Here is a 13,913-nt window from a genome sequence, read left to right on the forward strand (position 1 = left end):
GAGAGGAGAGAGGCCTGAGGATGGCAGGGGATGGGGGGTAGCAGAGCTCAGTGAGAGGCCTTAGGATGGCAGGGGATGGGGGGGGGGGGGTAGCAGAGCTCAGTGAGAGGAGAGAGGCCTGAGGATGGCAGGGGATGGGGAAAATAAAACCCCATCGGCCGGTAAGGAAAGTGAACAAGAAGAGAGCGTTTTTACACGCTGCTCTGGTGATTATCCATGAGCATCATGCTCTATGCTCTATGGCAGCAGGATGGAAAATGTGAGTTACACTAGTCTAGAGACTCACTCATCTAGGCAGTTGAAGCTCAGTGTTGCACTTTTTATTATATTGACTCATATCTCCCTCGCCTGTAGTGCTTCTGCTAAGTCATTTGAGTCAAAATGAGACAGCACAATATGTGGAGGAAAAAGTAGAGCGATAGAGAATATTGTATGGATATGCACCAATGGAAAGTCATCAGGTAGTCATTAATCAGTAGTCATCAACAGGAGGATTGGCCGCTGTAATCCTTCTATACGCACGAACACACACACAGACACACACACACACAAAAAAGGTTTAAGTGAGGGGAAGCTTTCAGTACTGTCTGTGTCACATGAGGAATAGAGAGACATTCAGGGGGGAATGCATTAGAAAAACACATTTTAATAAAAACCAGGGGGGAAAAAACTATAATACATTTTTCATAAATGGAGTTGTGTTCCTTATTTTTTTGTATTTTTTAAAGCACTGCATAAACAGAGAGGGAGGGGCTATGTTTACGTGTTTATGTTTTACAAACAGTGACTGTCTGGGAGTAATATGGATGAGTTCAGAGCTACAGATGTAGGATCTTAATTTGAGCCAGTTCGCTACATCAAGTGAATAATCATACAGTAACGGGAAATGTGAATTATTATTTTGTAGTGGGGTTGATACATTTTTCGTAAGGGAAAATCAAGTCTGAAATTTCAAAGTGGAAATTACAATCTTACGAAGCCTTTTTAAACCTCAAATGCACTACAAGTTAAAAATGTCCTGCATTGCAAGAAAGTTCTCCTGCAACAGGGTGATCAAATTAAAATCCTACATCTGTACACAGACAGGCTGGCTAGTTTTCATTTCGGTTGAGTTTAATATGAAAGTGTCCATGTGCTGTATAGGAAAATAAACTAAAGGGATTAATGGTGTTGTTTTTATTGTTGTGGCGTTGCTCAAGTCAGGAGAGCTGTCTGCTTCTCATGCAGTTTGATAGTAAAGCAGAAATACTGTATAAAGTGATTCAGCCATTCATTAAATTGGCTTGCGAAAGCATCTACACTTTAAATATTATATCACTTATTTCTGACTTATAGTTAAAGGGGCTTGTGAAGCAAGAGTCCCCAATTTAAGTCTCTGACATACTTCTGACTTATTATTATTTTTTAGCATGCTACTCCTTTTACACCGTTGAAACTTTAAAACGTGGAGACTGGATTGGAGTTGCTTGTATACAACTTTTTGATCTATTTTATACTTTTTAAACTACTAACCTTTTTGTCCTCCATCCACTTTCAGGGGATTTCCTCAGTATTCCAAAGGCCCCATTATAACATCATCACTTCCAACATTCCATTCACTGTAAATTCAACAATGCAACTTATGACCACTTTGCCAACAACTTAGACAAAATGTTAGAGGGTATGACATCTTGTAGCCCTTCTTTGCTATTCAAATCTTAAGTCGGAAACAAAAATATCTATTACCAATTTAACGATACAGCTCTTTTAGTAACCGCATAACCAATCAATCAATCAATCAATCAATCAATCAATCAACTACTGACCACAACCACACAACTACTGTCCACAACTACTGACCACAACTACTACTGACCACAACTACTGACAACAACCACACAACTACTGACCACAACTACTACTGACCACAACTACTACTGACCACAACTACTGACAACAACTACTACTGACCAAAACTACTGACCACAACTACTGACAACAACCACACAACTACTGTCCACAACTACTACTGACCAAAACTACTGACCACAACTACTGACAACAACCACACAACTACTGACCACAACTACTGACAACAACCACACAACTACTGACCACAACTACTACTGACCAAAACTACTGACCACAACTACTGACAACAACCACACAACTACTGTCCACAACTACTGACCAAAACTACTAACCACTACTGTCCACAACTACTGACCACAACTACTACTTACCAAAACTACTAACCACTACTGACCACAACCACACAACTACTGTCCACAACTACTGACCACAACTACTACTGACCACTACTACTGACCAAAACTACTGACCACAACTACTGACAACAACCACACAACTACTGACCACAACTACTGACAACAACCACACAACTACTGACCACAACTACTGACAACAACCACACAACTACTGACCACAACTACTGACAACAACCACACAACTACTGACCACAACTACTGACAACAACCACACAACTACTGACCACAACTACTACTGACCAAAACTACTGACCACAACTACTGACAACAACCACACAACTACTGTCCACAACTACTGACCAAAACTACTGACCACAACTACTACTTACCAAAACTACTGACCAAAACTACTAACCACTACTGACCACTTACCAAAACTACTGACCAAAACTACTAACCACTACTGACCACAACCACACAACTACTACTGACCACAACTACTACTGACCACAACTACTACTGACCACAACTACTGACCACAACCACACAACTACTGTCCACAACTACTGACCAAAACTACTGACCACAACTACTACTTACCAAAACTACTAACCACTACTGACCACTTACCAAAACTACTGACCAAAACTACTAACCACTACTGACCACAACCACACAACTACTACTGACCACAACTACTACTGACCACAACTACTACTGACCACAACTACTGACCACAACTACTGACCACAACTACTACTTACCAAAACTACTGACCAAAACTACTAACCACTACTGACCACAACTACTGACCACAACCACACAACTACTGTCCACAACTACTGACCACAACTACTACTTACCAAAACTACTGACCAAAACGACTAACCACGACTGACCACAACTACTGACCACAACCACACAACTACTGTCCACAACTACTGACCACAACTACTACTTACCAAAACTACTGACCAAAACTACTAACCACTACTGACCACAACTACTGACCACAACCACACAACTACTGTCCACAACTACTGACCAAAACTACTGCCCAAAACTACTAACCACTACTGACCACAACTACTGACCACAACTACTACTTACCAAAACGACTGACCAAAACTACTAACCACTACTGACCACAACTACTGACCACAACCACACAACTACTAACCACACAACTACTGAACCACAGACGTACTGACCACAACTACTGACCACACAACTACTTACCACACAACTACTGACCACAACTACTGACCAACACTAATGGCCACACCATCATAACTAATGACCACAACTACTGCGCTGGTCTGCACTAGATCGGGTCCAGCTCTGGTCCTGGGCGTAGCTAGCTAGCTCTGGTTCGCAATAGCTCTGGTCTGCACTATAAATTATAACTACTTAAATGTGCTTAAATTAGCTTATAATACCCACCAACAATAATTGTAACTCTTGAACATACAGAGACACCAAACCAACTTGTTCAGGCTATCCTATCCATCCATCAATCAATCAATCAATCTTTTCAACTACCTACTTTTTCAACTATAACCAGTCACCAACATTACTACTGCAGACACTACTACAACTATAACCAGTCACCAACATTAGTACTGCAGACACTACTACAACTACAACCAGTCACCAACATTAGTACTGCAGACACTACTACAACTACAACCAGTCACCAACATTAGTACCTCAGACACTACTACAACTATAACCAGTCACCAACATTAGTACTGCAGACACTACTACAACTATAACCAGTCACCAACATTAGTACTGCAGACACTACTACAACTATAACCAGTCACCAACATTAGTACTGCAGACACTACTATAACTATAACCAGTCACCAACATTAGTACTGCAGACACTACTACAACTACAACCAGTCACCAACATTAGTACTGCAGACACTACTACAACTATAACCAGTCACCAACATTAGTACTGCAGACACTACTATAACCAGTCACCAACATTAGTACTGCAGACACTACTACAACTATAACCAGTCACCAACATTAGTACCTCAGACACTACTACAACTATAACCAGTCACCAACATTAGTACTGCAGACACTACTACAACTACAACCAGTCACCAACATTAGTACCTCAGACACTACTACAACTATAACTTATTTAAAAACCATGCATATTTTAAAACAAGCACACCACATTTTATTCAGCAATGTACTTTTCAGTGATCTTTTTTAAATTCATTTATTTGTTATTTAACCTTTTATTTAACTAGGCAAGTCAGTTAAGAACAAATTCTTATTTACAATGACGGCCTACCAAAAGGCCTCCTGCGGGGATGGGGACTAGGATTAAAAATAAAATAAAAATATAAAAATGTAGGACAAAACACATCACGACAAGAGAGACAACACCCTTGGTGAGAGGCAATGGCTGAGACAGCAGATGTTCTGACTTTATACACTGCACTCTTTGAGAGAGGTAGTTAGCAAACCAGGCCAATGACCCCTCAGAGACACCAATACTCCTTAGCTGTCCCACAAGTATGGAATGGTCTACTGTATCAAAAGCTTTGGCCAAGTCAATAAAAATAGCAGCATAACATTGCATAGAATCAAGGGCAATGGTGACATCATTGAGGACCTTTACGGTTGCAGTGACACATCCATAACCTGAGCGTAAACCAGGTTGCTTACCAGAGAGAATACTATAGACATGAAGAAAGACAGTCAGTTGATTATTGACAAGTTTTTTTCAACACTTTTGATAAACAGGGCAAAATAGAAATAGGCCTATAACAGTTAGGATCAACTTGATCTTTCCCTTTAAATAAAGGATGCACCGTGGCTGCCTTCCAAGCAATGGTATCCTCCCCAGAGAGGAGAGACAGGTTAAAAAGGTCAGAGATATGCTTGGCGATGATAGGGACAGCAACATTAAAGAAAGGGTCTAAACCATCTGACCCAGATGTTTTTTGGGGGTCAAGTTTAAGGAGCTCCTTTAGCACCTCGGACTCAGTGACCGCCTGCAGGGAGAAACATTGTAGCGGGGCAGGGGAAAAAGAGGGAGGAGCATCGAGGCTAGTCGCATTGGAAGAGGTGGGAGATGAGGAAATGTTGGACGGGCAAGAAAGCATGGCTGAGTCAAATAGGAATCCTGAATCCTGGTGATTTAAAGAGCTCAGCCATATGCTTCTTGTCAGTAACAACCACATCATCAACATTAAGGGACATGGGCAGCTGTGAGGAGGAGGGTTTATTCTCCAGGTCTTTAACCGTTTTCCAGAAATTCTTGGGGTTAGACCCACAGAGAGACAACTGCTCCTTAAAGTAACTCACTTTGGCCTTCCGGATAGACTGAGAGCACTTATTTATCATTTGCCTGAACGAGAGCCAGTGTGCCGAGCATTTCACCAAATGCAGTTCTTAACTCTGCAAGATCACGATCGGACTTGGGGCTGAACCTGTTTTTTAATTCTCATTTTCTTTATGGGGGCGTGTTTGTTAACAATACCACTGAAAATATAAAAAAAGAAGGTACAAGCGTATACAACAGAGGGGATCAAGCTGACTCTAACAATTACAGAGGCCAGGTCATGAAGGAAGACTTGCTCATTGAAGTTTTTTAGCCAGCATCTATGACAAATCAGGACAGGTCGTTTCACTGAGCAGCCATTACCTACACAGACTGTAAAACAGTGATCACTAAGGTCATTACAGAAAACACCAGACTGACACCTATCAGGATTATTTGTGAGGATAACATCGAGGAGAGTAGCCTTTTCGGGTGTTTTGGAGTCATACCTTGTGAGATTGGTAATAATCTGAGAAAGATTTAGGGAGTCCCATTGCTTTAGGACTTGGTGAGGTGGTTTAAGCATGTCCCAGTTTAGGTCACCTAGCAGGACAAATTCAGACTTCGTGTAAGGGGCCAGGAGAGAGCTTAGGGCAGGTAGGGTACAGGCCGGTGCTGATGGAGGATGATAACAGTCAACAAAGAGCTATTTGAAAGTATAATGCTTAAAACCAGCAAATCAAATTGTTTGGGGACAGACTTGGAGACAACCGAGCACTGAAGGTGATCCTTGGTAAAGATTACCACTCCCCCATCTTTGGAAGATCTGTTTTTCTGAAAAAGGTTATAACCAGAAAGGTTAACATCAGTATTCAAAACACTCTTCCTTAACAATATCTTAGTAATGACCAACACATCTGGATTGGAGCTGTGAAATCACACTTTCAATTGATCAATTTCAGGTAATAAGCTTCTAGTGTTAACGTGCAGAAAACCCAGGCTTTTATGAGAGCAGAAATCAGTGAAGCAGATATCAAAGCACAATTCAGAATTTGGGCTAGCAACAGTAGATGGGCCAGCGTGTACATGCACATTTACAGATATAATCAGCAGTAATACAATCAAGGCATGGCAGAAGACAGGGAGAGCTCTGCAGTGTTGATTTATGACATTTGAATGTGCATTACATGGCAATGTGCATTAGATGTTAGCCTAAATAGTGTATTTATTAGATAGAACTAAAGCTAGCTATCAGTAGTTCTTCAACTACCACAAAAATAATTTTAAAGAGCTGTCATCACTAGATGCACCATTATATTTCTCTCCCCAAATAATAGCCTAAAATTTTCCAATCATTACATCATCATTCAATTAAAATGAAACTTAATTTACACTGAACGTTTTACAAATGTAAATCATACATCTATTTATCTGAAACCAACAGCATGAAGGATTCAGAGTTGCTTTGCTTTCCTAAGAGTGTTGTCCACATGATCCTACCTTTTATTCCCATTTTCTTGTCCTATGTCTTTCTTCTTTCAGTTTTCACATGCAACAACTGTAGTTTATAATTTTTTTTATCTAACCCATAATTCAAAGTAATAATGTTGATACAGTGGTTTATCAAAGTAATCAGACCAATTATTTTACAAAATGTAACTTTGACTATATGTAACTGCTTTGCTTTAAATAGTAAAGTAACACTTTTTAAACTTCTTCCATGACCACAAAAATACTTTTAAAGAGCTAAAGCAAGCCCCACAACTTTACTTGTAAAGTACCATATAGTTATTATTCTTTATAACGCTACTCCTCTTACACCTTTTTAAGCTAGAAACGCCATTCAAACTTTAAAATGTGCAGACTGGTCTGGGACAGTGTGCTTGTATACAACTTTTTGATACTATTTATACTTTTTAAACTGTAAAACGTTTATTAAACTTATTAAACTTTCATGGGATCCTCTTTTGTGGGATTTCTTCAACATTCTGAAGCTTCCATTGTGACATCATCACTTCCAACCTTCCATTCACTGTGAATGCAACAATGCAACTTCTGATACAAATCAGCTACTTTGACTACTTCCCAAAAAGGTCTACTGCCCTGCAATTCAAATCTGAAATCAGAACAGCGCAGGCAAAAAATATTGAAGAGGGTGATTGAATTTAGAACAACATGTTTTATGATGATGATGATGAAGAATTGTGAAAGCAGATACACATCGTCTTCCTTCATATTTCACCCGATCACTTCTGATCACATGTTTTGGTCTGATCATATAAAATAACTCACCATCAGTAACTCTTGAACCATTCAAGCTAGAGACACCAAATTAACTTTCACATATTCATGCTGTCCTAATTTCATTATTTTTTTACTTTTAGCAAATATAACTATATGAATTTGCTACAACTAGCCTAAAATAATTCACTAACAGTAACTAATGAACTGTTTAAGCTGGAGACACCAAACCAACTTTGAACCCATCAACAGTAACTCTTGTACCGTTCGTGATAGAGACACCAAACCAACTTTCACATGTTCAGGCTCTCCTATCCACTGCCACATAAACACTTTCAAAGAGCTGAAGCAAGTCACATAATTTGTATTAATGGAAAATTACCATCTAGATCCCATTTTTCACTGTAGCACTGCACCATTATCAGGACTGGCAGACTGGGATGTGCCAGTTGTAGGGAGGACAGTGTGGGAGAGAGGGGGTTATCAACAATGCAGAAACTGCTTCGTACTGCCCTCTCTAGCACCTCTCCAAGAATAGAAGCAAGCTAATAAACAACCTATTTATGTGTTAATTTTACTTTTACTTGACTATTCTTGTTTTGCCAGACATCCAGCATTATTAGAGCCCCATAGATTCCATCTAGACAGGATGTTGATCTGGGGTAACGGAGGGTACCTGCTGTGTCTGCTACTCTGACATTTAATAAATAATAATAATCATTTCCTCCTCGGACGAGACAGGATGGTCCTTTTGGCTGCTGTTGCTGTGGTTTCAGTGCAGCTGTGCAACAGATGTTGTGTGCAGCTGTGTGCGTGTGTGTGTGTGTGTGTCTGTTGGGCAGGGCAGTATGCTTAGTTTGTCTTCAGCAGACAGCCCCAGTGTAACTGAAACTGACCAATAAATAGATAGCAGCCTGAAGACATTTGGACACATCCATTACAGCCATTGTTGAAGGAGGCCACATCAAGTGGTTTAGGTTAGTCTCAGACGTATGTCTGGGTTTTTATTTCACTAAGATACTCAAGAACAGCTTCTGTTTCACTGATAGCTCAGTACATACACATTGACTGTGACGCCATTGTAAGGGAGTAAAAACAAACAAGGATAAACTTGTCACCATTCCAAAGGTTGTTTAAGGTATAGTCTGTAAAATCTCCCACATTACAAGATAATTAATGGAAATGAATAGTCTTGTTACCATGCATTTAAAGGAAGAAAACACTCCTCCCTGATATGAATTATTTGTATGGCTCTTACTAGCATTGGCAGTTCTCAGCAGGCAGGAGGTCTTGATCAGAACCAGGTAAAGAGAGAGGCTGATGGCAGGTCCTGCTGGTTTAGCCCACTGCTTTATTATTCTCTGAGTGAGTCATGAAGTCATGAATTAGATTTACGAGCCCTCCTGTGACACCGGCTCACTCCGCATAATAAGGAAAATCCACTGAAATCCATACTGTGCTAGATTTGTAGGTTAAATGCTTTAATGCTACTGTTGATCGTTATTGTAGCACATTAGGTCCAGGCTCCACCCTTAAGTCCCTCAATAATAGTGATTATGTCATTTCTCAAGGTGCACTCGAATTATGATGAAACAGAGGTTAATGGATATGAGATGTGATAATGGCTACATCAGGCTTCTGTCATTTGTTCATATAATTAAATATGTTTAATCGTCACTCTCAGAAGGGGATATCTGCCTTCCATCAATATTAATGTATTGTAGTGGCTATAGGTTATTGTAAATTATCTTAAAATGGTGAATTGTTTTCCTTTATCATGTCAGATTTGTACCATATCCATATCAAATGTGAGTGTGTCTCTCTCTCTCGACACGCAGTAGATAACTGTTGCCATGCCAACTGGTAACCTGACTGTGTCTGTACCAATGGGGATTCCCCTATGCATATGGCTGGGCCTCCATTCTTATGTTGTTTTAGCCTTATGAATGAAGTCTTCATATTTCTTGCATGTCTCTTTATCGATACATCCATTTGCATCCATGCAATGTCCATTGGTATGTGTCTGTGTGTGCACTTGTGTGTTTGTTTGTGTGTGTTAGCGTCCAAGTGTGTGTTTGTGAGTTGAGAGAGAGAGAGGGATGCTTCTCTCTTTTATGAAGCCCTGGGGAGGAGGATGATTCAGAAGTGAGTCAGAGCAGAGCATCCCTCTGCCCCCCTGCCTTAGCTACAGACGGGGGTGAGACGATGAGGCTCCTCTCTTCTCTACAGCTGCTCTTTCTGCGGTGAGGTGAAGGACACAGGGACTCATCATCACACAGACTAATGACCCCTGAGTTGGGTTTCCTTCCTAGAAAGTAACACCCTTAAGATTTGGGGGAGAGACACAGGATCAAGTCAGTCAATACGCTGGCCACAAGCCAAGCTTCTGTTTCACTCTGCGTGATGAATATTTCAGAGACTGTCCCAAAGGACACCCTATTCCGTATATCGTGCCTGGTCAAAAGTAGTGCACTAGTGCGTCATTTGGGAGGCCGTCAGACCCTCTCCTACTCTCCTTATCAACTGCCTCTTCAAATCAATCCGCTCGCTCTTCGAGGACCAACATCCTTCTTTTAGACCCTCTTCATCTGCATAAAACCTCTGAGACTGTAGTGTTTTTCATCAGCATACAGAGTACAATAACCCTTTACACAGGGCCATCTGTAGCCTTTTGTGGGCCCTAAGCAAGATTTGCCCCCCCCCCCCACCACCACCACCACCACCAAGCTGGCAAAATGTTTAAGTGGCCCCCCTTTTGACGGCAGAGAGAAAAATGTACGTTTTAAAGTTAGTTTTCTGCACTTCTACACATTTTGCCATAGGTGAAGAGAACATTTGATAAAACATTTCATGCAATTCTTCCTATTTTGCCATGTGGTGTAGAGAAATATTTGTCGTTTTAAAGCAAGTTTCCTGCAATTCTAAACATTTTGCAATGACTTATGCCATGTTAATGATATATGCGTGAGAGTGACTAACAAAATCAATGGGGGCCCCCTGGAGGTCAGGGCGCCTGGGTAGAGGAGTGCCCTGTCGGTATTCGTCCATGATAACTGGCTAAACTAACTTACCAAGGTCCGGGCGTCTGGGTAGAGGCGTGCCCTGTCAGTATTCATCCATGATTACTACAAGTTTAGATAACTGGCTAGACTAAGTTACCAATCTAAAAATTGTTAGCTGACGTTATTAATTGAGTGACTGTCAGTGACTGACAAAACAAGAGAAAAACTGCTGATGCGCTCGTACCTTGTGTATTCAACTATTGTAACTCTCAACAGTAAGTTGAGACCCCGAAATGTATGTGATGGTGCCAACAGAGATGATCGCCTCGCTTCAGGTCCTTACTATGAAGTAATTCGTTTTTTTATGTATTATTTCTTACATTGTTAGCCCAGAAAATCTCAAGTGTTATTACATACAGTTGGAAAGAACTATTGGATATAAAAGCGACGTCAACTTACCATTATTACGACCAGGAATACGACGGATCCTTTGTTCGGACCTCCAACCTGGACGTGGGATCTTATCCCAGAGGCCGATCCAAAACAACGCGTTCGCCGCAGGAGAGGCAGACGGAGCGGCCTACTGGTCAGACTTAGAAGGCGAGCACACCATACACCGCTTCCGAACATATTACTTGACGATGTCCAATCTCTAGACAACAAGGTGGACGAAATTAGGGCACGAGTTGTCTTCCAGAGAGACATCAGAGATTTTAACATTCTCTGTTTCACGGAATCATGGCTCACTCGGGATATGTTGTCAGAGTCGGTACAGCCACCTGGTTTCTTCACACATCGCGCCGACAAACAAACAACTCTCTGGTAGGAAGAAGGGCGGGGGTGTATGCCTTATGATTAACGACTCATGATGTGATCATAACAACATACAGGAACTGAAGTCCTTTTGTTCACCTGACCTAGAATTCCTTACAATCAAATGCCGACCGCATTATCTACCAAGAGAATTCTCTTCGATTATAGTCACAGCCGTGTATAACCCCCCAAGCAGATACCACGACGACCCTGAAAGAACATCACTGGACTCTATGTAAACTGGAAACCATACATCCTGAGCTGCATTTATTGTAGCTGGGGCTTTTAACAAAGCTAATCTGAGAACAAGGCTTCCTAAATTCTATCAGCATATCGAATGCGCGACACGAGCTGGTAGCATTCTGGACCATTGCTACTCTAACTTCCGCGATGCATAAAAAGCCCTCCTCCGCCCTCCCTTCGGCAAATCTGACCATGACTCCATTTTGTTGCTCCCAGCCTATAGACAGAAACTTAAACGGAGGAAACGCCCGTGCTCAGGTCTATCCAACGCTGGTCTGACCAATCGGATTCCACGCTTCAAGATTGCTTCGATGACGTGGACTGGGATATGTTCCGGGTAGCATCAGACAACATTGATGTATACACTGACTCAGTGAGCGAGTTTATTAGCAAGTGCATTGGTGATGTTGTACCCACTGTGACTATTAAAACCTTCCCTAACCAGAAACCGTGGATTGATGGCAGCATTTCTGCAAAACTGAAAGCACGAACCACCACTTTTAATCATGGCAAGGTGACTGGAAACATGACCGAATACAAACAGTGTTGCTATTCCCTCCGCAAGACAATCAAACAAGCAAGCATCAGTATCGAGACAAAGTAGAGTCGCAATTCAACTGCTCGAACACGAGACGTATGTGGCAGGGTCTATAGTCAATCACGGATTACAAAAAGAAAACCAGCCCCATTGTGGACATCGAAGTCTTGCTCCCAGACAAATTAAACAACTTCTTGGCTTGCTTTGAGGACAATACAGTGCCACTGACATGGCCAGCTACAAAAGCCTCCTTCACCATGTCCAATGTGAGTAAAACATTTAAACGTGTTAACCCTCGCTGCCGGCCCAGACGGCATCCCTAGCTGTGTCCTCAGAGCATGCGCAGACCAGCTGGCTGGTGTGTTTACGAACATATTCAATCAATCCCTATCCCAGTCTGCTGTGCCCACATGCTTCAAGATGGCCACCATTGTTCCTCTTCCCAAGAAAGCTAAGGTAACTGAACTAAATTACTATTGCCCCGTAGCACTCACTTCTGTCATCAGGAAGTGCTTTGAGAGACTCATCAAGGATCGTATCACCTCCACCCTACCTGATACCCTAGACCCACTCCCATTTGCTTACCGCCCCAAAAGGTCCACAGACGACGCAATCACCATCACACTGCACACTGCCCTATCCCATCTGGACAAGAGGAATACTTATGTAAGAATGCTGTTCATTGACTACAGCTCAGCATTTAACACCATAGTACCCTCAACTCGTCATTAAGCTCGAGACCCTGGGTCTCGACCACGCCCTGTGCAACTGGGTCCTGGACTTTCTGACGGGCCGCCCCCAGGTGTAGGAAACATCTCCACCCCTCTGATCCTCAACACTGGGGCCCCACAAGAGTGCGTTCTCAGCCCTCTCCTGTACTCCCTGTTCACCCATGACTGCGTGGCAATGCATGCCTCCAACTCAATCATCAAGTTTGCAGACGACACTACAGTGGTAGGCTTGATTACCAACAACGACAAGACGGCCTACAGGGAGGAGGTGAGGGCCCTCGGAGTGTGGTGTCAAGAAAATAACCTCCCACTCAACGTCAACAAAACAAAGGAGATGATCGTGGACTTCAGGAAACAACAGAGGGAGCATCCCCCCCCATCCACATCGACGGGACAGTAGTGGAGATTGTGGAAAGTTTTAAATTCCTCGGCGTACACATCACGGACAAACTGAAATGGTCCACCCACACAGACAGCGTGGAGAAGAAGACGCAACAGCGCCTCTTCAACCTCAGGAGGCTGAAGAAATTTGGCTTGTCACCTAAAACACTCACAAACTTTTACAGATGCACAATCTAGAGCATCCTGTTGGGCTGTATCACCGCCTGGTACGGCAACTGCTCCGCCCACAACCGTAAGACTCTCCAGAGGGTAGTGAGGTCTGCACAACGCATCACCGGGGGCAAACTACCTGCTCTCCGGGACACCTACACCACCCGATGTCACAGGAAGGCCAAAAAGATCATCAAGGACAACAATCACCCAGCCACTGCCTGTTCACCCCGCTATCATCCAGAAGGCGAGGTCAGTACAGGTGCATCAAACTGGGACTGAGAGACTGAAACT

The 13,913-nt window shown here is 42.3% G+C and overlaps 1 protein-coding gene across 5 annotated transcripts in view; it reads left to right on the forward strand.

Moving 5' to 3' along the window:
• LOC106568149 (beta-amyrin 28-monooxygenase) overlaps nt 1-13,913 on the forward strand; it is a 47,061-nt gene that overhangs the window by 19,990 nt on the left and 13,158 nt on the right. The gene's annotated exons all lie outside the window — the stretch shown is intronic.

The sequence above is a fragment of the Salmo salar genome, chromosome ssa13 (genome assembly GCF_905237065.1).
Source record: "Salmo salar chromosome ssa13, Ssal_v3.1, whole genome shotgun sequence".
NCBI lineage: Eukaryota > Metazoa > Chordata > Actinopteri > Salmoniformes > Salmonidae > Salmo > Salmo salar.